Source organism: Triturus cristatus, chromosome 11 (genome assembly GCF_964204655.1).
Source record: "Triturus cristatus chromosome 11, aTriCri1.1, whole genome shotgun sequence".
Taxonomy (NCBI): domain Eukaryota; kingdom Metazoa; phylum Chordata; class Amphibia; order Caudata; family Salamandridae; genus Triturus; species Triturus cristatus.
In genome coordinates this window covers 108,867,840-108,892,716 of record NC_140594.1, presented here as the reverse complement: position 1 = coordinate 108,892,716, position 24,877 = coordinate 108,867,840, and the positions used below count along the sequence as shown (strand labels likewise).

Sequence of the window (24,877 nt, the reverse complement as noted above, 5' to 3'; positions counted from 1 at the left end):
AAACTATGATTCTCTGCCTCCCCTACAATAAATAAATGATTAAGACTACCATCTGATGGCAGTCCATATTTGTAAAAACGCAAGTTACTTACTTATGTAACGATACATCTGTAAGAGACATTAGTTAGTAATAGATTCCTTACCTTAGAATATCCCCAGGCATCAGACTGGATCCGGAAAGTTCTCGTTAGCAGTACCTCTGCGCGTCGGTAGGCATCGTCGTGCGCCTCCGCGTACGTCGCTGACATCGTAGTCGCCGAGATGACGTCATTGGAGCTACTTAGACGCGTCCACACGCGCGGACGTCATTTCTGTAAACAACTTTTCCGCGCCAGGAGCACAGAGCCATGCCAGAGACCGACTACTGGTGCAATAGAATTAAGGCTCTAAAAGGGATGACCTGAACCCTAGAGAACAGTTCACAGAACGGGGAGGATGGGCGGGAGGTAAGGAATCTATCACTAACTAATGTTTCTTACAGATATATCGTTACACCAGTAACTTGTGCACCTGAAAGAGACACGTTAGTGATAGATTCTTTACCTTAGAATACATACCCAAGCAATACCAACCCCGGTGGTGGGTCTGCGAAGTGAGGTCTCTGGACCGGACTGTCAAGGCAATAGTGCTTAGTGAAAATATGCAACGAGGCCCAAGTGGACGCCCGACAGATGTCTTGCAGGGAGACACCGCGTCCCAATGCTGTAGTAGCTGCTGTCGCCCTGGTAGAATGGGCGCGCAGCCCAACCAGAGGTTCCTTTTTAGCCAGAGAGTAACAGCCTTTAATGCACAAGACATCCCATGCGGAGATAGTTCGCTTGTGCACAGCGCTGCCTTTCTTGGCGCCCACGTAGCTAACAAAGAGCTGGTCATCCACCCGGAACTGTTGTGTACGGTTGAGATAGAACAAAAGCGCACGTTTTGGGTCCAGACGGTGGAGCCTGTCCTCTTCCCTTGAAGGGTGCGGAGGCGGAAAGAAAGTGGGCAGTGACAGTTTGCACAAGATGAAAGGCAGAGACTACTTTTGGTAGAAAAGAGGGACGTGGTCGAAGCACAACCTTGTCCGGATGAATCGCCAGGAAAGGAGGTTTACAGGAAAGAGCCTGGAGTTCACTCACCCACCGAGCGGAGGTGATGGCCACCAGGAACACAGTTTTCAAAGTTAATAGGCACAAAGGACAGTTATGAAGAGGCTCAAAGAGAGCGCACATCAAATATGTGAGAACCAGGTTCAAGTACCATTGAGGCATCACAAAAGGAATAGGAGGGAAAAGGTGAGTAATGCCTTTGAGAAATCTATTGACAACCAGGGACTTGAAAAGAGAGGGCTGATCAGGCAGCCTAAGAAAGGCTGAAAGAGCAGAAAGGTAGCCCTTGATACTGCCCAGAGCAGAGCCCTGATGGACCAAAGAGAGAAGGAACAATAGGACCTCAAAAGAGGGGCAGAAAGAGGATCTACAGCTTTTGCTGTGCACCATGCCACAAATTATTTCCACCCACTGGCGTATACCGTTTTAGTGGAGGGACGCCTGGCTGCCAGAATCACATTACAGACCTCAGGAGGAGAGTCAAATAGAATCAGCTGTCACCGCTCAAATCTCCACACAAGGAGGTGGAGGCTGGACAGGTTCGGGTGGAGGACCGTCCCCTGTTGCTGCGACAGGAGATCCTCCCGAAGAGGCAGTCGGATCAGGGGATCCACGCTCATACTGAGTAGCTCGGGATACCAAACTCTTCAAGCCTAGTCCGGTGCCACAAGAATGACTTGGGCCCGGTTGCGTCTAATCTTCTTCAGCACTCTGGGCAGAAGTGGTATAGGCAGAAAGGCGTACAATAGACCGCAACTCCACTCGCGATGAAAAGCGTCTCCAAGCGAGTGCCGGCTTGGAAATTCCAACGCGCAGAACTGCTGACATTGCACGTTCTCTTCGGTGGCGAATAGATCTAACCAAGGTTCTCCCCAGTGCTGAAAGAGACCTTGTGCCACCTCTGAGTGAAGATGCCATTCGCGATCCAACATGCACCTGCGGCTGAATTCGTCCGCCCTGGTGTTCAGGGTACCCACCAGGTGTTGAACCACCACGGAAATGCCTTGACGTTCCAGCCACGTCCAGAGACGTAGAGTTCCCTGACCTCACCCGCACAGCTTGTTGCAGTACAACATGGCGGTGGTGTTGTCTGTGAACACCTACACTACTCTCCCATTGACAGAGGGAAGGAATGCTTTCAGTGCAAGTAGGATCGCCCTGAGCTCCAAAAGTTTGATATGGAGCTTGGACTCCGCCGGAGACCAGAGGCCTCTGATCTCCGCCTCTCCAATGTGGCTGCCCCATCGGGCATCGTGGGAGTCAACCCGGGCTTTCAGTGTCCACGCGGGCCAACAATTAATACAGCTGTGTCGCATTATTGGTGACTGTGGTTTGGACATCCAGCATGATGGCCTTCAGATCGTCTTTGTGGGATTGCGCCATTTCAGATGCGGCCGGGGGGGGGGTGGTCACCTCCGTCCGCACCGGCACCCTCCTGGCGCTTCTGGCGGCGCTGGTCAAAGGTGATCTTGGGCTGCCTGGGGTCGGCCCGCCCCATGGCCGGAGATCGCAGGAGGGAGGAGCAGCCAGAACACCGGGGAGAGGCCGCCGGTAGAAGAAGACCAGTGTGCTCGAGGTGCAGCAAGCCAGCAGAGGAGAGGCGTTAGGACGGGCCCAGCAGTCAGCCGCAGTGCAGAACCCAGGTGGGCTGATTATGGGAGAGAAGGGAGCACAGTGAACGAGCAGACCGGCACCATACGGCCGCCACAGACTGACAGCCGACCAACCAGGTTGAAGGAGGAGCAACCGGGTCCAGCACAGAAAGGGCTGGCCGGTGTGATCCGCCCCAGGCAGCAGGAACCGCAACTGAAGTCAGCGCCAACACCGGCGTGGATGTGACCAAGGGGGAACGAGTCATGGGCATCCTCAGCACAGCGGGTGTCAGAAGCACCAAGCAGGAAGCAGGAGGCAGGAGGCTGGGCCCACAGGTGGAATAGAGGCAAGGTGAGTCAGGCACCGGGCCGGCTGCAAAGTGAAGGATAGCACTGTGCAAAGTCTGGGTGCATGTGTTGGTTCAGCAGTGGAACACAGCTCAAAAGGAGGGGGCCGGCGGGTAGCGGCGTCCGCCAGCTATGGCAACAGACGTCGAGCCGGTAGGCGGGAGCGTAGCGCTCAGCTGCCTCCAGGGGAGGGCCGGCAGGCAGAGACCGCTGCAGCAGGGGGGCCCAGAAGCCTAGAGGGCCAACTCAAAAAGCCGCCAAACGTCGTCACCGGGGAGCCGGAGGTCACAGCAGGCAGGGGGCCGCACAGAGCGGGGGAGTCGAGGAGAGCGCACCGCCCACCCCGCCAGGCCCAATGGAGGAGGCCAAAGCCGCGGACGCCAGAGCTGGAGAAATGGCGCCCGGGAGTACGAGGGCCAGTCGGGTGGTACGATGAGCGCACCTCAGCCCCGCCGCGAAGCACCCCAGCAGCAGCGGCACCTACCGGCTCCGGTGATCGTGGAGTGAAGGTGCTGCGTTGGGCGAAGATCCGGTCTGCATCGGGGTCCCGCCATCGGCTCCAGGAGGGCCGGGAGGGCCGCACGCACCACAGGGCCAAGGTCCGGGGCTCGGACAACGCTGAATCCTGACTCAGCAGCAACCTCGGAAGGCGGAAAAGGTCTCAAAGCACTCCGCCAGAACCGGTGAGTAGTGAAGGTGCAAGCTCAAAGTGGCGATGAGAACAATGCCTGCAGGATTGTGAAGGATATTAGGCTTGGCCGGTAGAGCCCACTCAGGGTGCAGCCATTTTGCAGCCGGCTAAGCCACGCCCACAGTAAATCTTACATTTGTTTTAGTTTTGCTATGTTTAGTCTAGTGTGTCCCTTTTTTATGCGTACGCATTGTCCAAAAGGATTAGTTATTTACCTGTAATCCTAGTTCTCATCCAGGGGTATACTCATCAAAGTCATAATCTATGAATAATCCCCGCCCATGTGCGGGATCCCGGAGCATATAGAAAATACATATATATACATGTATATGCATATGTGAAAACATATACATGCAGCCTAAAATGTTTCAAACATGGTAATGCTGTAAATTACATAGGTTTGCATAGCAGTGCCCCCTAACCCATAAGGAAGAAAGGAAGCACCAAGCCAATTGTAACACAGCACTACTTTATTGCCATAAAGCAAACTTGTAATTGTAGGCATTCGCCTGTAGGCTGCAATAGAGTATAAAGAAACAAAGAAAACTGACACCTTGCCTTTAAGGCATTAGAGTAGGGGGACCGTGCCTTTAAGACCTGCAGGAGACCCCCTGCTCCCATGATGCACTACAGGTGGCAGTTGGGCCAGTTCTTTTTGGCGGTGCATTCCCACCTGAACATATCTGTATTCCAGAAACAATACCTTAAGGAGAACAATGCTCGTCCGGGGAGGTGGGTGGGTCGCTTATGACTTTGATGAGTATACCCCTGGATGAGAACTAGGATTACAGGTAAGTAACTAATCCTTCTCATCCAGGGGATACTCATCAATAGTCATAATCTATGAATAGAGTAGCAAGCCCATACCCAAAGTCTCGCGGACGAGCACTATAGCATTTAAAACGTGCAGTCACATCACATAACATAACAGTCATGCAAACAAGTTCCTCAAAGAAGCCTGCCCCACCTGGGCGTCGGCCTGTGCGTCTGAATCTAGGCAATAATGGCACGTAAAAGTATGTACTGAGCGCCATGTAGCCGCTTTGCAAATCTCAGACATGGGAACATTGCGAAGGAGTGCAACAGTAGAAGCCTTCCCTCGAGTAGAGTGTGCTCTAGGTTTACCCTGCAGAACCTTGTGGGACAGTTGGTAAGACAAGGCTATACATGAGACAATCCATCTAGAAATGGACCTCTTGGAGGCAGCCAGTCCGGTATTCGTGGGCCCATAGTTAACAAAGAGCCTGTCTGACTTTCTAAGTGGAAGGGTCTTAGCCAGATAGAATTTCAAAACCCTCCGGAGGTCAAGAGAATGTAAGGCTCTCTCCGGGGGAGTGGATGGCTGAGGAAAAAAGGTGGGCAAAGTGATCACCTGATTAATGTGGAAGTCCGAGACCACCTTGGGCAGGAAGGTCGGATGAGTACGGAGCACCACCCTATTAGCATGAAACACAGTGTAAGGTTCCTTGCAGCAGAGGGCCTGAATTTCACTGACCCTACGGGCCGAAGTGATGGCTACTAAGAAGGCAGCCTTCCAGGTCAGATGCTGCAAGGACGCCTTATGAATTGGTTCAAAAGGGGCCCCCATTAGCTTAGAGAGAACGATGTTAAGCTCCCAGGAAGGGGAAGGAGACCTCACTGGTGGGTAAACTTTCTTAAGCCCTTCTAAGAAATCCTTCACCACTGGCATCTGGAAGAATGAGGTCTGGGTAGGAGACTTCCTATAGGCTGTAATAGCAGCTAAGTGTACTTTGATGGAAGAGTACTTTAACCCAGAATTCGCCAAGTACAGTAAGTAGGGGAGAATAACCTGTTCTTGACCCCGTATCGGATCAAGGGTATTATCTCTACACCAAACGCAGAATCTTTTCCACTTAAAGGCGTAAGACTTTCTAGTGGAGGGCCTCTTCGCCTCCCGGAGAATGTTCATACAGTCCGGAGGAAGATCTAAATGTCCGTATTGGATGAATTCAGGAGCCATGCCGTCAAGCTGAGGAAGGGAAGATTGGGATGAAACACCCTCCCCTTGTCCTTGGTCAGCAAGTTCGGTAGGCAAGGCAACCTCCTGTGTGGTACTTCCGACAGCTGGAGTAGATCCGGGTACCACCACTGACGGGGCCACTCCGGGGCTATTAGGATCATCGGAGTCCTGGCCCTGTAGAATTTCTGTATCACAGCCGGGATGAGAGGGAGAGGAGGAAAAGCGTAAAGCAATGTCCTCGACCAGCTGATCAAAAGTGCGTTCCCCTCCGACCCCCGTTGAGGGAACCTGGAGGCGAAGACGGGGCATTTTTTGTTTGCCGCGTCTGCGAAAAGATCGATGTTCGGTACGCCCCACAACCGGAAGATCTCTTGAGCGACGCCTTCGTTGAGCATCCAGTCGCGCGCTTCGACGAAGTCTCTGCTGAGGCTGTCTGCCTGCACGCTCAGGGTCCCTGGCAGGTGAACAGCGACGATCGCCAGGTTTCACGCCAGAAGCCATCTCCAGATGGACTGGGCTTCCAGAGACAGGACCCGCGATCTGGTGCCTCCTTGTTTGTTCAGATAGAACATAGTTGTGGTGTTGTCTGTCTGAACCTGAACAAAGTCGGTTTGCAGGGATGGATACAGAGACTTGAGAGCTAGGTGGACTGCTCGTAGCTCCAAGAAGTTGATGTGATAACTCTGTTCGATAGCGGACCAGAGACCTTGTACTTGAAGCTGGCCCATATGAGCACCCCAGCCCTGCATGGAGGCGTCTGTGACCACTGTCTGTGACGGAGGCGCCTGATGGAAGGGGACGCCGTGAAGCAGATGGGAGCGCTTCATCCACCACCGGATGGAGTCTTTGGCGGCTTGATGAAGGGTGATGGGATCTTCCCAGCGGCCGGACCTCTGAGACCACTGATCCTCTAGTTCTTGTTGCAGAGGACGCATGTGCAGACGTGCATTGGGCACAATGTAAATGCACGAAGCCATCGACCCCAGGAGAGATGACACTTGTCTGGCTGTGGGAAATGCCGTGCTGAGAAGCATGCGGCCTTTCTGAAGCATGGAGGATAACCTCTCCTCCGAAGGACACACGCTTGCACTTGCGGAGTCTAGAGAGGCGCCCAGGTAGTGGATCCGCTGAGTGGGATTGAGGACCGACTTCTTGTAGTTGACCTGGAGGCCCAGCGAGTGCAGAAGGTTGAGGCAAAACGAAAGATGACTCTGGAGTCGAGCAGGAGTGGAACTCTTCAAGAGCCAGTCGTCTAGATAGGGGTAGACGAATATCTTCCGCTTGCGGAGAAAAGCAGCCACCACCGCCATGCACTTCGAGAAAGTTCGTGGTGCGGATTTGAGGCCGAATGGCAGAACCCTGTATTGATAATGCCGGCGAGAGATCTGAAATCTGGAAACTTTCGATGTTTCGCTGAGACAGGAATGTGGAAGTATGCATCCTGTAAGTCGATGGCATACATCCAGTCCCCCTGGTGGAGATGTGGGAAGATCTGGTGCAGTGCCAGCATTTTGAATTTTTCTCTTTTGATAAATCCGTTGAGTAGGCGGAGATCGAGGATGGGTCTGTACTCTCTGACCTCTCCTCGTTTTGGAACCAGAAAATACCGGGAGTACACTCCTAGATTTCTCTGCCTGGTTGGAACCTCCTTTATGGCGTTCTTGGAGAGGAGAGTGGCAACTTCGTCCTTTAAAAGTTGGTTTTGGGTGGGAGGGAGTGGCTGCCTCCGTGGGGGTACCTGCGGAGGGGGAGATTTGAACCTCAGCAAGTAGCCATGCTCTACAATATTCAGCACCCATCTGTCGTTTGTAATGTCTTTCCACTCTGTCAGGTGAACGGTGATACTTCCTCCCACCGGAGTGGCGAACGAGAGCGGAGGAAGTAAGATTTCACTGTTTCGCGGGCTGTTTGTTAGAGGAATGTTGTTGCTTCGCATTTCCTCTTCCTCTGCCCCGACCCCTTTGCTGAAACTGGGACCTCTGTTGATTCTGGGAGGACCATTGGGGTGTTTGAACGCGCTGGTGAAAGGCACGTTTGTCGCCCTGGCGAAAACGCTTTCGGAATTCTTTGCGTTTTTCCAGCCCCACAGCCTTCACGGTGTCCAACTCAGCCTTCATCTTGCTCATTTGGTCATCCGCATGAGCCCCAAATAATGATGATCCGTTAAAGGGCAGATTGAGAATTCTCTTTTGTGCGTCAGGCTTGAGGCCCGTTAGTCTCAGCCAGGCCGAACGCCGAGAGCAGACGCCATGTGAGTAGCCGTGTGCGGCCAGATCCGAGACATCAGCCGCTGCGCTGATGATTTGATTGGCCACCAGCCCGCCTTCTTGTAGGATCTCTGTGAAGTCCCGCCTGTCTTCTCTAAGCAGCTTCTCCGCGAATCTTGCGAGGGAATCCCACAGGGAACGATCATACCGCCCCAGTAGGGCTGAAGCGCTAGCCACCTTCATGTGCGAGGCAGAAGTGTTGCACATTTTCCTGCCGTAGGAATCCATCAGCTTGCTGTCCTTCTCAGGGGGGACAGAAGACGACACTGAGGTCGAGTGGGACTTCATAGCTGCTGCCACGATCACTGAGTCCGCTGGCGGGTCAGCCCTCAAGAACAAAGGGTCCTCGGCTGGAGCCTTATACTTTTTCGCTATTCTTGACGGAACCGAGCCCGCCGTAGCCGGAGTGAGGAACGTGGCCATAGCTGGGTCCAACAATCCTGGCACCAAAGGGAGCAGAGGTCTGGGAGCCGACCGTTGATGCAAAGTGTCAAAGATCACTGAAGTGGGTGCCTGAGGGATGTGCAGCGTGATGTTCAATTTCTGCGCCCCTCTACCCAGGACGTCTGAGAAGGTAGCGATGTCGTCCACCGGGGACACTCTCGATGGAGGTGTAGAGGAAAAAGTAGGAGAGTAGTCCCGGACTGAAGACCTTGTGGATGAAGTCCCAGTGGGCGACCTGTTGCGTCGTCTCTTGTGAGAGCGCTCGCTATGGTGAGCCCTAGACCTTGATCTGCGCTTTGATGGAGATCTTGGACGTCTGTGCGCGGAGCGGCGGTCCCTGGAACGAGACCGGCGGGGAGTAGGTGGCCTTGGGTCCCTTGGAGGAGACTTACTCCTGCGCGGTGGAGAATACGTGCGGGAGTAGTCCAATCCAGGACTTCGACATGTGCCAGCGCCCACATCCCGCAACCAGCGAGGTGACAGTCCGAACCTCTCTGGGGACTTGGGTGAGCCTTCCGGAGATATTTGCATGATGTGCAGTCCCGGAGATGATGACTGCTCTCCTGGAGATCGAGACCTCTCCGCGGGAGCTCCAGCTGTACGCTTCGGCGTCGAATTCCTCGACGTCGACGACGTTTGCGTCACCATCGGCAAGTGTGGGGTATGGCGTTCTGGCCTCGACGGCGGTCTCGATGCCAATCGCGGAGACCTCGACGTCGATATCCTCTTCTCTGGCACCTGACGTCGGCCTTGCACGCCGTCGATTGGGTGACTTCGACGGCGACCTCTCTCAGCGTCGACTCTTCGACGTCGACCTCTCACGCCGTCGACTGGGCGATTTCGACGTCGACCTCTCACGACGTCGAGTGGGCGACTTCGACGTCGACCTCTCACGACGTCGAGTGGGTGACTTCGACCTCTCACGGCGTCGAATTGTTGATCTCGACGTCGACCTTCCATGTGATCTCGACGTCGACCTTCTATGTCGCCGAGTGGGGGAATCCCTCGACGGCGACCTGCCCACTCGCGGCGGAACGTACGTCGCCGCATCTCTCGACGCCGACCCCCTCGAGGGTGGCGGAGAGTGTCTCGACGTCGACGGTAGCCTCAACGTCGACGGAGACAGTCCAGACCTCCCCGGACTAGCAGCCTTCGAGCCCGAAGGACTGCGCCTCGACGCCGACTTACTTTTGCGCGGCGGAGAATCTCGACGGTGAGATGAATCCCTTGATGCCGAAGCTGTCTTCTGCCTTTTCGACGGCCTCTTCGACGTCGACGACGAATCCCTAGTACTCTTGGTCTTTCTGGAGCCAGGAGAGTTGGTGTGTCGCCGTTTTTGCGATTGTGCAGCTGAAGAAGTTGGTCTTGATGAAGAAGGATCGCCTGCACGACGGCTTCTGTCCTTCTCCAGCTGTGCCTGTAGTCTAATGCGCTCTCTCCTCAGAGTGCGCTTGGAGAACTTCTGGCAGTGAGGACACCGGTCAGGATCGTGTTTAGATGGTAAACACGCAATACACCCCAAGTGTGGGTCTGCCAGTGCCATCTTGTTGCCACAAGAGGGGCATTTCCGAAATAAAGGAGGCATTCTGACTGGAAAAAATTAGAAATTTTACTGGAAACCAGCAGAATCAGCCCCCAGAAGCCAGAAAACGTCGAAAAATGCTTGAAAAAGCTGTAATTTCCAAAATTTCAGTCAAAAACTGAAGAGCTCAAGCTCCAGGATCCTCACAGAAGGAGCCGGAAAAAAGAACTGACCCAACTGCCACCTGTAGTGCATCATGGGAGCAGGGGGTCTCCTGCAGGTCTTAAAGGCACGGTCCCCCTACTCTAATGCCTTAAAGGCAAGGTGTCAGTTTTCTTTGTTTCTTTATACTCTATTGCAGCCTACAGGCGAATGCCTACAATTACAAGTTTGCTTTATGGCAATAAAGTAGTGCTGTGTTACAATTGGCTTGGTGCTTCCTTTCTTCCTTATGGGTTAGGGGGCACTGCTATGCAAACCTATGTAATTTACAGCATTACCATGTTTGAAACATTTTAGGCTGCATGTATATGTTTTCACATATGCATATATATATATATATATGTATGTTCTATATGCTCCGGGATCCCGCACATGGGCGGGGATTATTCATAGATTATGACTATTGATGAGTATCCCCTGGATGAGAACTAGCAAAGACTTTTGTTTTCAAGATAACTAAAAGAACTGTTTCTGGGTCTGCTTGGCCACCCCAGTAGAGATTAAAGTCTCTGTAAAAGATGCTATTTCCCAAATAGATTGTGTTGACAGTAAGGAATTCTATGATCTGTTCTGCAAAGACCGAGGTCCCCGGAGGACAGCAGAGTAAGTGTAAGATGATCACACTCGGGTCCACCATTATTATCCTAAGGAGAGATGTTCAAATGAAGTTAAATGCTCTTTCAGAAGATTTCTCTACTTTATATAATATTTAAACATGGTAGCCACACCCCTCCTCTATTGGGTCTTTCAAGGTGGATGATAGAGTACCCATTAACGACCAATAGTTCTGCATCCATTAACCACGTTTCAGTTAAGAGAGCTCAGTCTGGGTCATTTCCCAAGATCAGATCGGTGATTTAAAGGTTGTGTTTGACTGCCAATGAACAGTTATGGAGGAATCATTTTCTATTTTTATTACACACCAGATGTTGTTGTTAACACCCTTTTTATGCAGGTAATATGACAAATACTCCTTCTGCTCTCAATGGTAGGGACAACAGCTTGTTCTTGGTGCTCAGTATACCACTTTTTAGGTCTCGCCTGGCGTTAGCAGCATGCATGCGCTGCTCTCACCATGCAAGGGCTTCTTTGAATCAATACGATTCCAGAAGCTCGCTTTCTGCTCCGCCCGTGTTTTCCATTGGTGCGCGTCATTTTGCGTCACCAATTATGGAAAACCGTGTGTTATGATTGTCTAGGAGGCTTTTTAGTCCCGCCTGGTTACCACCCTGTCCACTTTTGGCCCCGCCCACCAGGATTGCATCTTTTACTGGCAGCGGGAGACAGTGTCTCTTAATTAGCCGGTAAGCACTTTTTTTTGGTATAGCTTTTCGCCGTCCCTCGCTGCTCATCAGGCTTTGTTTATAGCTTGGTTTATAGCGTGTAACTGGCGCATGCTGCTAATGCCAGTTACACAGGGCACTGATACTGCCTGCCTTTACTGCAGCATGTGAGTGAGTTTGCACGGTGTGGTGCTACAAAAAAGACTTATGTAATTGTAGGAAGGTGGAATCTGACTAATGGTTGCCCCCAACTTTTTGCCTGGTATTTGAGTGGTTTTTGACTAGTCTGGCTGGGATCCTGCTATCCAGGACCCCAGCCTATCTGCTTTCTCCCTAAAACTAATGTGAAGTACCCTAGGTACAAACCAATTGGATGCTGAGGATGCCCTGGGCATGGGTCCCTCAGTAGGCCTACCAGGGCTGCAGCACTTATTGTGCCACCCTGGTACAGCCATACAAACTGACACAACCAGACAACAACTGTAGTCTGGGTAAGGTGGTGCTAGCACCCCTTACAGGTACCCTATATCCTACCCCATTACAACACATGTACTCTCATAGGTCACCCCTATAGCAGGCCTTGCTAATCCTACAGGGCAGGGTGCTGAGATATGTGTGAGGGGGGACCCCTACCTGAGTAGGGCCTCTCTGCAACCCTCGTAAAATCATTGCTGGGTTGTTTGTAGTGTAGCCTTACCATATACTCTTAACCGCATTATAAGTCTATCGCGATAGTGCGATAACTTGAGAATGGCTACACAGAACCATATCGTGTTTGGTGTCAAACATGTAGGAATCATACCCCCAGTCCAGCCATGGGCATGAGGGTACGATTCCCCCCTGCTAGAGGGGCGATATGGGAAAAGCGGCAGAATTGAGACACCAATTTAAAAGTGCACAAGTATCACAAAATGGCTACTGCCCGCCACCTACACGACCCTGGCTGGCTGTTGCTGGGGAAAACCCCAGCCTCGCCAGCTGGACAATAGGGCTCCTGTGGCAGGGAGGTGCTAGCATCTCCCCAGACAGGATAATGTGGATTGGAACAGGGTGGGTGCACCAAATGTCCTTTCAGAGTTGCACGTAGGCAGCTGCACAGACCTCATTCTGCATACACCGCTTGGAACCGGTTCAGGGGCATCCTGCCCCTCGCCCAGGCGGGAAACACACAAAGGGGAGAGGGTGTAGCCACCCTTTCCCGCCTCACCACTCATTGGTGGACACTCCCCTAATCTTGGGGATAACGGTGAATAACGTGGCCCCAGAGCCTTAGATTAATCTTGAACTTTACAGTCTTGACCTTCGACTTGCTGCTGCCCAGCTGACAGAAGAAATCTCCCGTGGGATAAAGGAGTTATCCCCCTGCTTGGCAGGCACCTGAAACACTGCAAGTGACCCGGTTGGAACTTCGCTGCTCCTACGGACTTCGACGACTTCCAGCACCCTTGAGGTGGGTTTCCAGCGCATCCCAGAGGCCAGTGAGTGTGCTCAACGAGTTTGGGCACCGTGGACCGAGTGGGTGCCGAGATCCCCAATACCCCAGGACACCGGCCACCTCTTGCGTAGCACACGACCCTGACCAGTGGGGAAGTTGTGCTTTGGCCCGTTTTCGAGCCAACCACTCTACAGCAATTGTACCAAAGACCAGCGTCCTAGCCCCCTCCGGTGGCCCGTGGGTGCCCTTTTACGCACTCCAAATTGCCACCTCCCGCGGTCCCTTGTCTCTCGACTTGTGGGCCCTAGCGGAGGTCTATTTCTACAATCAAGAGTTCCCCTGGTTGCTCCAGGCCTGCTCTACAGTCTCTCCAAAGGAGACCTCTCCCAGACCTCGTGGGTCTGCACTGTAGCCGATTTGTTTATTCTTCGTGGGTTGCGGTTGCCAACACATGTACTCTCATAGGTCACCCCTATAGCAGGCCTTGCTAATCCTACAGGGCAGGGTGCTGAGATATGTGTGAGGGGGGACCCCTACCTGAGTAGGGCCTCTCTGCAACCCTCGTAAAATCATTGCTGGGTTGTTTGTAGTGTAGCCTTACCATATACTCTTAACCGCATTATAAGTCTATCGCGATAGTGCGATAACTTGAGATCCAATCCGGACACTAACACCGCAGCGACCCTCCTCCGACGTGGGACAGTTGCCCTCCGGAAGCTGGCCTTCCTTGAAGCCTCCCGGAGCCCGTGGCTGCAGATCCAAGCTACACCACTTCGCACCTGAAGCACCCGACATCGAAGGGCTCTTTGCTTTGAGCCTCCTGGTCACTTTGCCGTGACCCAGACTCTGTCCCCTCTGCTTTCAGGTTCTTCTCTACAATCTTCACATCTTTGATCTTCACGGCATCATCGACGCTTTTGGCTAGCAGTACTTTTGAACATTTTCCTATAGAAAATTAGCCCGCGACCCGACACCAGAATCGACCTATGCACCCGGCTTCCCTGGTGCAGATAACAGTGGTACCTCGGTACTCTCGGGGTAGTGGGCTCCTCAAAAGCTTAAGTCTAAAGTTTTAACTTTGTACTCCTGCTAGAAGTGACTTTAATCTGTGTAATTTCAACCGCAACATTCTCCATAGACTATAATAGAGATCCCGATAGCAGCTACTTCCACTGCACGCGCCTCCCGTGGGTCCCCTTCCTCATAACCTGGGGTGGATTCTTAAGGGGCCAGCGATCCTAAATGCCCTAGGCATTGTCTGTAGAATTGTCGTGGTTCTTATACCACTTTTTTGATATATGGTTTGGTCCCCCCCCTGGGGCCCAGTGATTCCTGTGCTATCTATTGTGTTTATAAATGCTTGTTTGAATTGTGACTTTGCCACTAGCCTCATAAAGAGACTGTGGGATTCTGTCTAGAATAAATACATATATTTTATATATATACCTGTGTGGGCTACTCTTTCATTTGGTTATTCAAGAGGTTATTATGGTAAAACAATAAGCTTAACACTCCTTCAAGACTTAGCCTGAAGGCTGCTCTCCACAGCTACCACTAGGATAGCTTTCTTAAAAGGTTGTCTTAAACCTATCATCAATAAGAGTCGAATTGGACTGGTGCAAGGTGTCCCTATAACTAGGAGACAGCATATGCCAGGCCAACTTCTCACATTGGTGTGCAGCGGTTGGATTCAAGCTTGCCATTGTTTTACCAGATAACAAATTGAATTTCTAAAGTGAAAGCCACTTGGTACCAAAGGAACATATAAATTCAAGCTAGAATACAATAAGTTCTACTGAACTTAGAAGTTGTGTGTAGAGGGTTTAGCACACCTTGACTACAACTCAAGAAAGGGTTTAGTAGGCCACACCTAGAGTAGGTAGATACACCACTATCACTACACTAGAAATGTCTTTAGGTTCAGGTGCCCATAAGGCTCTGGAAGGACCCCAAAGGGTTCCAGTTGACAAATATGATCATCTCTCCTTTGCTGATCTTAGGGAGATGTGCACCTCTAGGAAACTTAAGACAAACAAAGGTGCCAATACTCAACGCCTCAGGGAGATCCTGCTCATAGCAGACTTTAAGCAGACTTTAGGGTCTGATGGGGTAAATAGGTTGGGTGGGCACCCCTCAGAAGAGGACCCTCCTAGAGAGGACTCTGATGAGGACCAGGAAGAGGATGATGATCCTTACCTGGAAGAACCAGACCACTCACAACATGGAGGTGATGGCCCAAAAGGCACTCTCTCCATCCCTAAAGGGAGAGTGGTGGATCCAAGTAGAAGGAACAGATCCCCCTCAGTGGGGTCCAACCATTCTAGGAGATCCAGAAGGACCTCTGCCTCTCCTCAGAGGAGAGAATCCTCCCAAGAGAGGAAATGCAGACTGATCCAGTTTGAGCAGGCAAAATTACAGCTCAGGAGAGAACAGTTAGCATTGGACAGGGAGTCCCTGGAGCTTCAGAAAGCTTCAAGAAAGTGGGGTCTAGAGACCCCTGGTGGCAGTGATGAAACCCCTAGAGTTAGAGAGAAAGTCCCTGACAATAGGAACCTCCACAAGATTGTGCCCCCCTATAAGACAGGGGATGATATCCACAAATGCATTTCTGCTCTTGAGAGGGCCTGTAAAGTACAAAGGGTCCCAGTAGAGCAGTGGGCAGCAATCCTGTGGCTCTCCTTTGCAGACAAAGGTAGAGACAAGCTCCTCTCTGTAAGAGAAGAGGATGCTGATGATTACTATATCTTGAGAGATGCTTTAATAGATGGGTTTGGCTCAACCACTGCTCAATACAGACTTAAGTTCAGAGACACCCAAAAAGCACAGGATCAAGATTGGGTAGACTTTGTTGATTGTGCTACCAAGGCATTGGAAGGTTGGTTAAATGGCAGTAAAGTTAATGATTACAAAGGATTGTACAATCTCATAATGAGGGAGCAGATTCTTAATAATTGTCATAACCAACTCTTACACCAGCACCTGGTGGACTCTGATCTGACCTCTCCCCAAGAACTGGGAAAGAAGGCAGACAAATGGGTCAGAACCAGGATCAGGCCCAAGAACCAAGGTGGTGACCAGAAGAAAGATTCTACCAAGCCCAAAGAGAAAGGTGGGGATAATAAAACAGAAAAGTCCCCTGAAGGGCCCCAAAAAACCCAGTGCTGGGGGTGGGTCCCAAAATACTTCCTCTTCTAACAAGAAACCATATTGCCATGTGTGTAAGCAACCTGGCCACTGGAAAACTGACTCCAGCTATCCAAAGAATGGCAATAAAGAAAATGTTCCTCCCATTGCAGCTCCAACACCTCCTGTTACTACTAGTAGTAATCCCCCAGGTGGTGGGAGTGCACCCAAAAATGTTGTTGGGCTTTCTTGGGGAACACAGGTGGACTCTTGCCTAACCAGGTCCCCTGCACAAGCAACTCTGGTCTGTGATGGTGGCATGGGGTTTGCCAACTTTACCATGGATCCCAATATCTTGGGCAGGTACAGACAAGAGCCCATGATCAATGGTCAGAAGGCTGTGGCCTACAAGGATACAGGGGCCAGTGTCACCATGGTGACCAAGAGACTAGTGCCCCTAGAACAGCTTTTACCTGGGTTTAGCTACCAGGTGACCAACATAGATGGAATTAGGACAGACCATCCCATGGCAGTGGTAAATCTCAGCTGGGGAGGGGTCACTGGCCCAAAGAGAGTGGCAGTGTCCCCAACCTTGCCTGTAGATTGTCTACTGGGGAATGATCTGGAAATCTCAGCCTGGGCTGAGGTAGACCACAAGGCCCACTTGAAAATGGTAGGCATCCCTGAGAGAGTGGATGAGCCCTTAAAGGCCTCACCTTCACCCCAGGAGAAAGTAAAAAGAGTGAAGCCTGAAACTATGGATCACTCCACCCAAACAGAGCATAGGGGAAGAGGAACAGTCCTCCCCCCACCAGACTAAAGGTAAGGGTCAAGTTTCTCAGGGAACTGATCCTGCCCCTTGTGAAGTAACTGCCCCAGAAGTGGACAGGCCTGGCCTGGCCACCTCTCTGATGGCAGGGGACTCTTCCAAGGTGGTACCCAGTCTGGAGCAGGTATCCTGCCCCTCTCTACCCTGCCTCAGTCAGCCCAGGGCTGCAGAGGTCAGTGGACCCTTAGTGGGCCCCTGCCCAGAGGAACCCCCTCATCCGCAGATTAGGGGCACCCAGCAGAATAGTTTTAGCCAGGTGAATATTCCTCTACAAACTGAGGGATCCCCCTTACCCCTAGGTATAGGTACCCCTCACATTGATGTTGTTGGGCACAGGGAGACCTGGGGCATAGTTGCCCCAAACCTTCCAGTGCCCTCCACTATTCCAACCAAAGGGACCCAACCCCCAGCTGTAGGCAGCCAGAGGCTGACCCTTAGGGCCAGATATGACACAGTCATGGGCAGAAAGGCTTCCATGGTGACCAGTGACCTGAGGAGGTTGAGACCAACCCAAATAGGGCCTCACTTCCAGACTCAGACACCCCACCAGCCCACCTCTGTACCAAACACCAATACAGGTAATTCCCCTAGATTTTGGAGAAACTCTAGAACCCCTTGGGGTAGGATTTCCCAAGTGGACCATGAGACAGGGAGCAACCATGCTAGTGCAGGTCCTTCCTTATATGGCCACTCAGGAAATAAAGGCTTATCTGGACAAGGTTAGCCTTATGTCCTTTCGTTTGGGGGGGGGGGGGGGGTTATGTAGGAAGGTGGAATCTGACTAATGGTTGCCCCCAACTTTTTGCCTGGTATTTGAGTGGTTTTTGACTAGTCTGGCTGGGATCCTGCTATCCAGGACCCCAGCCTATCTGCTTTCTCCCTAAAACTAATGTGAAGTACCCTAGGTACAAACTAATTGGATGCTGAGGATGCCCTGACAGTCACTTGTAGATGGTACCCTAGGTACCCAGGGCATGGGTCTCTCAGTAGGCCTACCAGGGCTGCAGCACTTATTGTGCCACCCTGGGACAGCCATACAGACTGACACCACCAGACCACTACTGTAGTCTGGGTAAGGTGGTGCTAGCACCCCTTACAGGGAGATAGGTACCCTATATACCACCCCATTACAACACATGTACTCTCATAGGTCACCCCTATAGCAGGCCTTGCTAATCCTACAGGGCAGGGTGCTGAGATATGTGTGAGGGGGGACCCCTACCTGAGTAGGGCCTCTCTGCAACCCTCGTAAAATCATTGCTGGGTTGTTTGTAGTGTAGTCATACCATATACTCTTAACCGCATTATAAGTCTATTGCGATAGCGTGATAACTTGAGAATGGCTACACAGAACCATATCGTGTTTGGTGTCAAACATGTAGGAATCATACCCCCCAGTCCAGCCATGGGCATGAGGGTACGATTCCCCCTGCTAGAGGGGCGATATGGGAAAAGCGGCAGAATTGAGACACCAATTTAAAAGTGCACAAGTATCACAAAATGGCTACTGCCCGCCACCTACACGACCCTGGCTGGCTGTTGCTGGGGAAAACCCCAACCTCGCCAGCTGGACAATAGGGCTCCTGTGGCAGGGAGGTACTAGCATCTCCCCAGACAGGATAATGTGGATTGGAACAGGGTGGGTGCACCAAATGTCCTTTCAGAGTTGCACGTAGGCAGCTGCAGAGACCTCATTCTGCATACACCGCTTGGAACCGGTTCAGGGGCATCCTGCCCCTCGCCCAGGCAGGAAACACACAAAGGGGAGAGGGTGTAGCCACCCTTTCCCGCCTCACCACTCATTGGTGGACACTACTCTGGACACTCCCCTAATCTTGGGGATAAAGGTGAATAACGTGGCCCCAGAGCCTCAGATTAATATTGAACTTTACAGTCTTGACCTTCGACTTGCTGCTGCCCAGCTGACGGAAGAAATCTCCCTTGGGATAAAGGAGTTATCCCCCTGCTTGGCAGGCACCTGAAACACTGCAAGTGACCCGGTTGGAACCTCGCTGCTCCTACGGACTTTGACGACTTCCAGCACCCTTGAGGTGGGTTTCCAGTGCATCCCAGAGGCCAGTGAGTGTGCTCAACGAGTTTGGGCACCGTGGACCGCGTGGGTGCCGAGATCCCCAGGACACCGGCCACCTCTTGCGTAGCACACGACCCTGACCAGTGGGGAAGTTGTGCTTTGGCCCGTTTTCGAGCTAACCACTCTACAGCAATTGTGCCAAAGACCAGCGCCCTAGCCCCCTCCGGTGGCCCGTGGGTGCCCTTTTACGCACTCCAAATTGCTGCCTCCCGCGGTCCCTTGTCTCTCGACTTGTGGGCCCTAGCGGAGGTCTATTTCTACAATCAAGAGTTCCCCTGGTTGCTCCAGGCCTGCTCTACAGTCTCTCCAAAGGAGACCTCTCCCAGACCTCGTGGGTCTGCACTGTAGCCGATTTGTTTATTCTTCGTGGGTTGCGGTTGCCAAGGCTTAGTGGATCCAATCCGGACACAACACCGCAGCGACCCTCATCCGACGTGGGACAGTCGCCCTCCGGAAGCTGGCCTTCCTTGAAGCCTCCCGGAGCCCGTGGCTGCAGATCCAAGCTACACCACTTCGCACCTGAAGCACCCGACATCGAAGGGCTCTTTGCTTTGAGCCTCTTGGTCACTTTGCCGTGAACCAGACTCTGTCCCCTCTGCTTTCAGGTTCTTCTCTACAATCTTCACATCTTTGATCTTCACGGCATCATCGACGCTTTTGGCTAGCAGCACTTTTGAACATTTTCGTATAGAAAATCAGCCCGCGACCCGACACCAGAATCGACCTATGCACCCGGCTTCCCTGGTGCAGGTAACAGTGGTACCTCGGTACTCTCGGGGTAGTGGGCTCCTCAGAAGCTTAAGTCAAAAGTTTTAACTGTGTACTCCTGCTAGAAGTGACTTTAATCTGTGTCATTTCAACCGCGACATTCTCCATAGACTATAATAGAGATCCCGATAGCAGCTACTTCCACTGCACGCGCCTCCTGTGGGTCCCCTTCCTCATAACCTAGGGTGGATTCTTAAGGGGCCAGCAATCCTAAATGCCCTAGGCATTGTCTGTAGAATTGTCGTGGTTCTTATAGCACTTTTTTGATATATGGTTTGGTCCCCCCCGGGGCCCAGTGATTCCTGTGCTATTTATTGTGTTTATAAATGCTTGTTTGAATTGTGACTTTGCCACTAGCCTCATAAAGAGACTGTGGGATTCTGTCTAGAATAAATACATATATTTTATATATATACCTGTGTGGGCTACTCTTTCATTTGGTTATTCAAGAGGTTATCTATGGTAAAACAATAAGCTTTACATTCCTTCAAGACTTAGCCTGAAGGCTGCTCTCCACAGCTACCACTAGGATAGCTTTCTTAAAAGGTTGTCTTAAACCTATCATCAATAAGAGTCGAATTGGACTGGTGCAAGGTGTCCCTATAACTAGGAGACAGCATATGCCAGGCCAACTTCTCACAGTAATTATACATGGAAAGAGAGACTAACACACGGACACCTGGGTATGTATATGTTACATTAATTATATAAAGATATGGAGCAGTATATCTATGTATTTATTTATACATACACTTACACAAAACAAATATGGAGATATACATAGTAATATATTTGAAAGAAAACGTACGTGTGTGTGTGTGTGTGTGTGTGTGTGTGTGCGCGCGCAAGGAATGTTCGTGTTATCAATCTCGAGGGTAGCCTATTAAATCACAAACTGTGCCCAATTAATGAAATGTTGTCCCTGCGGGTTCTATTCCAAGTCGCCGGTTTTACATCCTGTGATTGATGCTGTGTGTCTTGACCTCTTCACTAGAAGAACGGTTTCTCAGAACAACACGAACGCTACACTTTAAACTTAAGCGGTGTAATTGCCCGCGTGTCCTCCGCTGCATTCGACTAGGGTGAGGAGGGGGGAGCCGGACCGAGATCTGGGTCCGAGAGCGTCCGCCGCCCGCACCCGCCGGTTCTTCCTGCACGGCGGGGTTTAGCCAGACACTACCTACAAAACTCTCAAACCCCTCACGGACGAGCAGTTTCACACGACCGACTTGCACAGTCTCGTGGAGTAGCAGTCTCACACGAGTGACAACACTTACACAACTTGCAAATTAACAGTCTCACACTACTTTCAACACTCTCTTATCCTCCTACAATCAACAGTCTCTCACAACACTCCCACACCAGCAGTTCCACAATACCCACACCAGCCATATTACTCACGAACTAGCAGCCTTACTACTAACAACACTCACACACATCTCAGAGTAGCAGTCTCCCACTACAACAGCACTCTCACAACTTCACACTACCTACAACACTTGCACACCCTTCACAGACTAACCGTCTCACACTCACTGAGGCACTCCCACACACCCTTCACAGACACCACTCTCGCACGCCTCACCAACTCACAGTCCCGCACTACCAGAAGCACTCTCACACCAATAACATCCTCTCACTCCCCTCTCATGCTGGCAGTCAGGCAGTACCAGGAACACCGTCACACCCCTCGCAGACCAGCAGCGAGGCCAACAGGTCCGGCGCAGGCTCTGTATCCAAAGCGCCATCCTCAGGTTGCTATTCCTAATGCCTCGGTATAGTAAAGCGATGACACAAACAACGCAGAATGCACATCGGTGCAGATGGAAAGCACTAATATTACCCACGAGCCAGAATGAAAACCCTCTCCCGTCAGACCCGTGGTCCCAGCTTGTGGTTGCTGAGAGACTTTTCTGGGGTTTTTTTAACCGCAGGGCGGTCTTGTTCTATATCAGGGGCTGGTTAGAGGTAGCGCCTTCGAGGCTGTGCAGCGTACTGTTCACTGGTAGATTAGACGCCCCTGTCTGCAAGCTCGGCAGAGGGCGGGGGTTTGGAGCAGGAACAGGGTTCACGATGGTCTGTATCTGAGATGACCTTCGGTGCAACAATGATGACGTCTAGGGGTACCTCTTCCAAATTCCTAGCCTTCTTAGCCTTTTTCATTTATATGTAGGGCTCTCCTCATGCAGCGCTCGTAAGGTTGAGCCGCGCTGGAAGGGAGCTATCTCACTAGAACTGGAAACTGCGCGCTACACACTTATCACATGTGTATTCACAAATGTCTGCAGCAGGTGCAGTAGCCTATTGAGCAGTCTGAATGACATGTGACATTGTAGTCTGTGGTCTGCAGGAGACACAAAGTTGCCTGCACTAGCTGCAGTTTTCTGCCTGAGATTAGAACCAGCGACCTGCAGGTAACATCGATCTGTACAGATGGGTTATTAACCCACTGTACTGTCTCCCAAGGACTGAAAATAATAACTTATAGATTCTGCAAAGATGCATGGCTTTCAAACGTTATTTCACCAACACTTTAGCCTGCTTGGTTAGACGTCGGTCGCGTTCTCTCTCATTACCTTCTCAAACTGTGGTTTCTGTTCGCTGCGGTCGCCCCGTTCCCTTCATTTGCGCTTCTGTAATTCTACATTGATTTCCGTTCCTTCCTTTCGCTCTCTTATGGTCTGTCACTCTTGAGTAGATCCGCCCTCGTGCGCTGCATTTTCTATCGCTTCTTTCCACCCAGTCCTGTCTGTTTTCCACTGCTTTCTTTATGTATGTGCTGTGCTATAGGGAATTAACCGCCCCTCAGACACGCCCAGCAGGACACTACAATCACCTGGGATATCTGGGGACAAACAGTCTTTAATAGGCAGACGCTGCTCCAAGCTGCCTAGGATCTCAAAACTTTTAATAAAAGCCAGATGCTTTGTGTCCACTCAAGGGGCTCCTCCCCGACTTCCCATTGGCCCCTCTCGCTGTCTCCCAGCCAACCCTTTCACTGGGAAAAGTATATACCCTCCTTTCCCCGCAGGCAGTGAAATACTTAACTGTAAGTATTATAAACAAGCATTAAAAATGCAATAGGTCTCGCCTTTCATTAAGTTAAAGCCATTTGTTTTGCTATACAATACTATTAGCAAAGCAAATGGCTTTAACTTAATCAAAGGCGGGACCTATTGCATTTTCAATGCTTATTCTATGTTGTGGAGAGTGGGGTGTCCTTACTGAGGTGAGGAGAGGTGCTACATTTTCCTCCTTCTCGCTCTTCCGAGCCTTTATTGTCACAGTTACAGTTTGAAGCTCTTCGATATCACTTCTGGAGAGAGGTGAGGTAGTGGCCCTTAACCGCGTCTCCTCAGTATCTTGGGTCTTGCTTCTCACTGTGTGTTTAGACTCAGCACCTTTAATTAGTGCTGTGAGGTTAGCCATTTTAGAGTCAACAGTGTACAGGAAGTGAGAGGGCACATTTCATGCTCTGGTAGAAGATCTTGTGTCAGAGGAGAAGGGGAAAGAAGGGATTAAGAAGCGGGAGTCTGTGGTGTTTGATGGTTCCTCCTGGGAGTGAAGGGGGGTTGGTAGTAAGCAAGTAGCATTGCTGGTTGGTGAGAGGTACAAGTGGTGGCCAGTGGGCGTTTAGTGATTCTGTTTAACATGAAAAGTGAGGGTGGGATAGTAAGGATTAGTGTTGTATGCTGGGTTGATGGTAGAAGAGTGGGAGGAGTGGTGTGTAGACATAGAGGAGCTCAAAGGCTTTAGAGTGTTTTTGCATAAGGGAAAAGGTAGAAGGAGGGTGTGAGTATTCCTTGTCTTTGCGCCCAATGATGGGGCATTGGGCGCTGAGGTGCATGGGCACTGGAGTGAGGGGACTGACAGCTCTGTGGTGAAGCGAATGGCTTGTAGATGTTGAGAGAGGGTCTGAGATCACAAAGTGGTCTAGATCACGGTTAGCTGTGGGAGAGGAGTTGTGCAAAAACAAAGTCTCTGGACTGGGTACGCAGAGTGTTAGGGATGGCATTTGTGGCCTTAAGGTGATTCTGCTGGGTTCCTTACTTAAAGATTTTCCTTATTGTTCAAGAGCATTTTAAAGTGTGTGTCAAAGAGAGTCTGAATTCTGTCTGAAGCTGATCTTGATTTTTCTGTTGCTGTAAACTGATGAGGCAAGATCAGATTTTGAGGCAAGGAGGAGGTTGTGAGTTTCGTTCTATATGGGATTTTGGTGTTTTTCTCATTAAGTGAAAGCACAAAGCCTTTTAGCCATTGGAGAGCTGTAAGTGTAGAAAATGAGGTTGCTTTTTAGAGACCCTAATTCCAGGTAAAAGTATTTTCCTTCAATGAGTGATTCTGGAAATACTACTGGGGTATGCTTTCAGAGTAAAGTTCTAACTTCAGTTCAGCCACTTTTTCTGTATCAGAGCGAAGTTCCTATGGAAAAATCAATGTTTTGCATCCCCCGCCCCTATTTCTTGGCCCCGCTTGATGGATCAGCGCAAAATTGTGACCTCACCTCGAACCTTGACTGATCGCTACATGGAATCTTGTGGTGCATAACGACGAACAGCTTTGCTTCTCTTTCTCGAAGGGCTTGGGGGTGTATCAAGTTATAGTCACTGCAGGTCTTGGAGTCGTGGTCCGACCCTCGACACCTCAGGAAAACCACATGAGAGTCACAGACATTTGTTTGCGACTTTCCCAACAAGGTTTAAACCCTGTAAATGTTGGGGGGGGGGGGTGATTTTGCTTTAAACTGTAGAAGAGTTTGCAAAAAGGTGAAATCACAGTCTCAAAAAGACCAGGGGTAGCTCTGGATCTGCCTCTGTAGGCACAGAAGGATAGGAAGTGATGTCACCGCGCTTGTACAAGGCAAAAAGAAACACCTTACATATTATATCACTTATGATGTTTAAATGACAAAATTGATGATATGACTAATTACATTTATAGAACAATATCAATCAATCAATCAGGGAAGGAATTGTAAAGCGCGCTACTCACCCGTGAGGGTCTCAAGGCACTGGGGAAGTTGGGGTAAGCAGCTCTGGTCAGTCGCACAACCAGGTCTTGAGGATCTTCCTGAAGATGTGCAGAGAGGGGGCATGTCTGATGTCGATCGGGAGCTCATTCCAAGTATTGGCTGCGATGTAGGAGAAGGCTCTTCGACCCGTTCTGGGTTTGTGGATGCACGGGGTTTCGGC

At 51.0% G+C, this 24,877-nt stretch overlaps 1 protein-coding gene across 8 annotated transcripts in view; it reads right to left on the bottom strand.

The window, feature by feature from the left end:
- Window positions 1-24,877, bottom strand: part of CABIN1 (calcineurin binding protein 1) — a 1,566,474-nt gene that overhangs the window by 947,552 nt on the left and 594,045 nt on the right. The window lies entirely within an intron of this gene.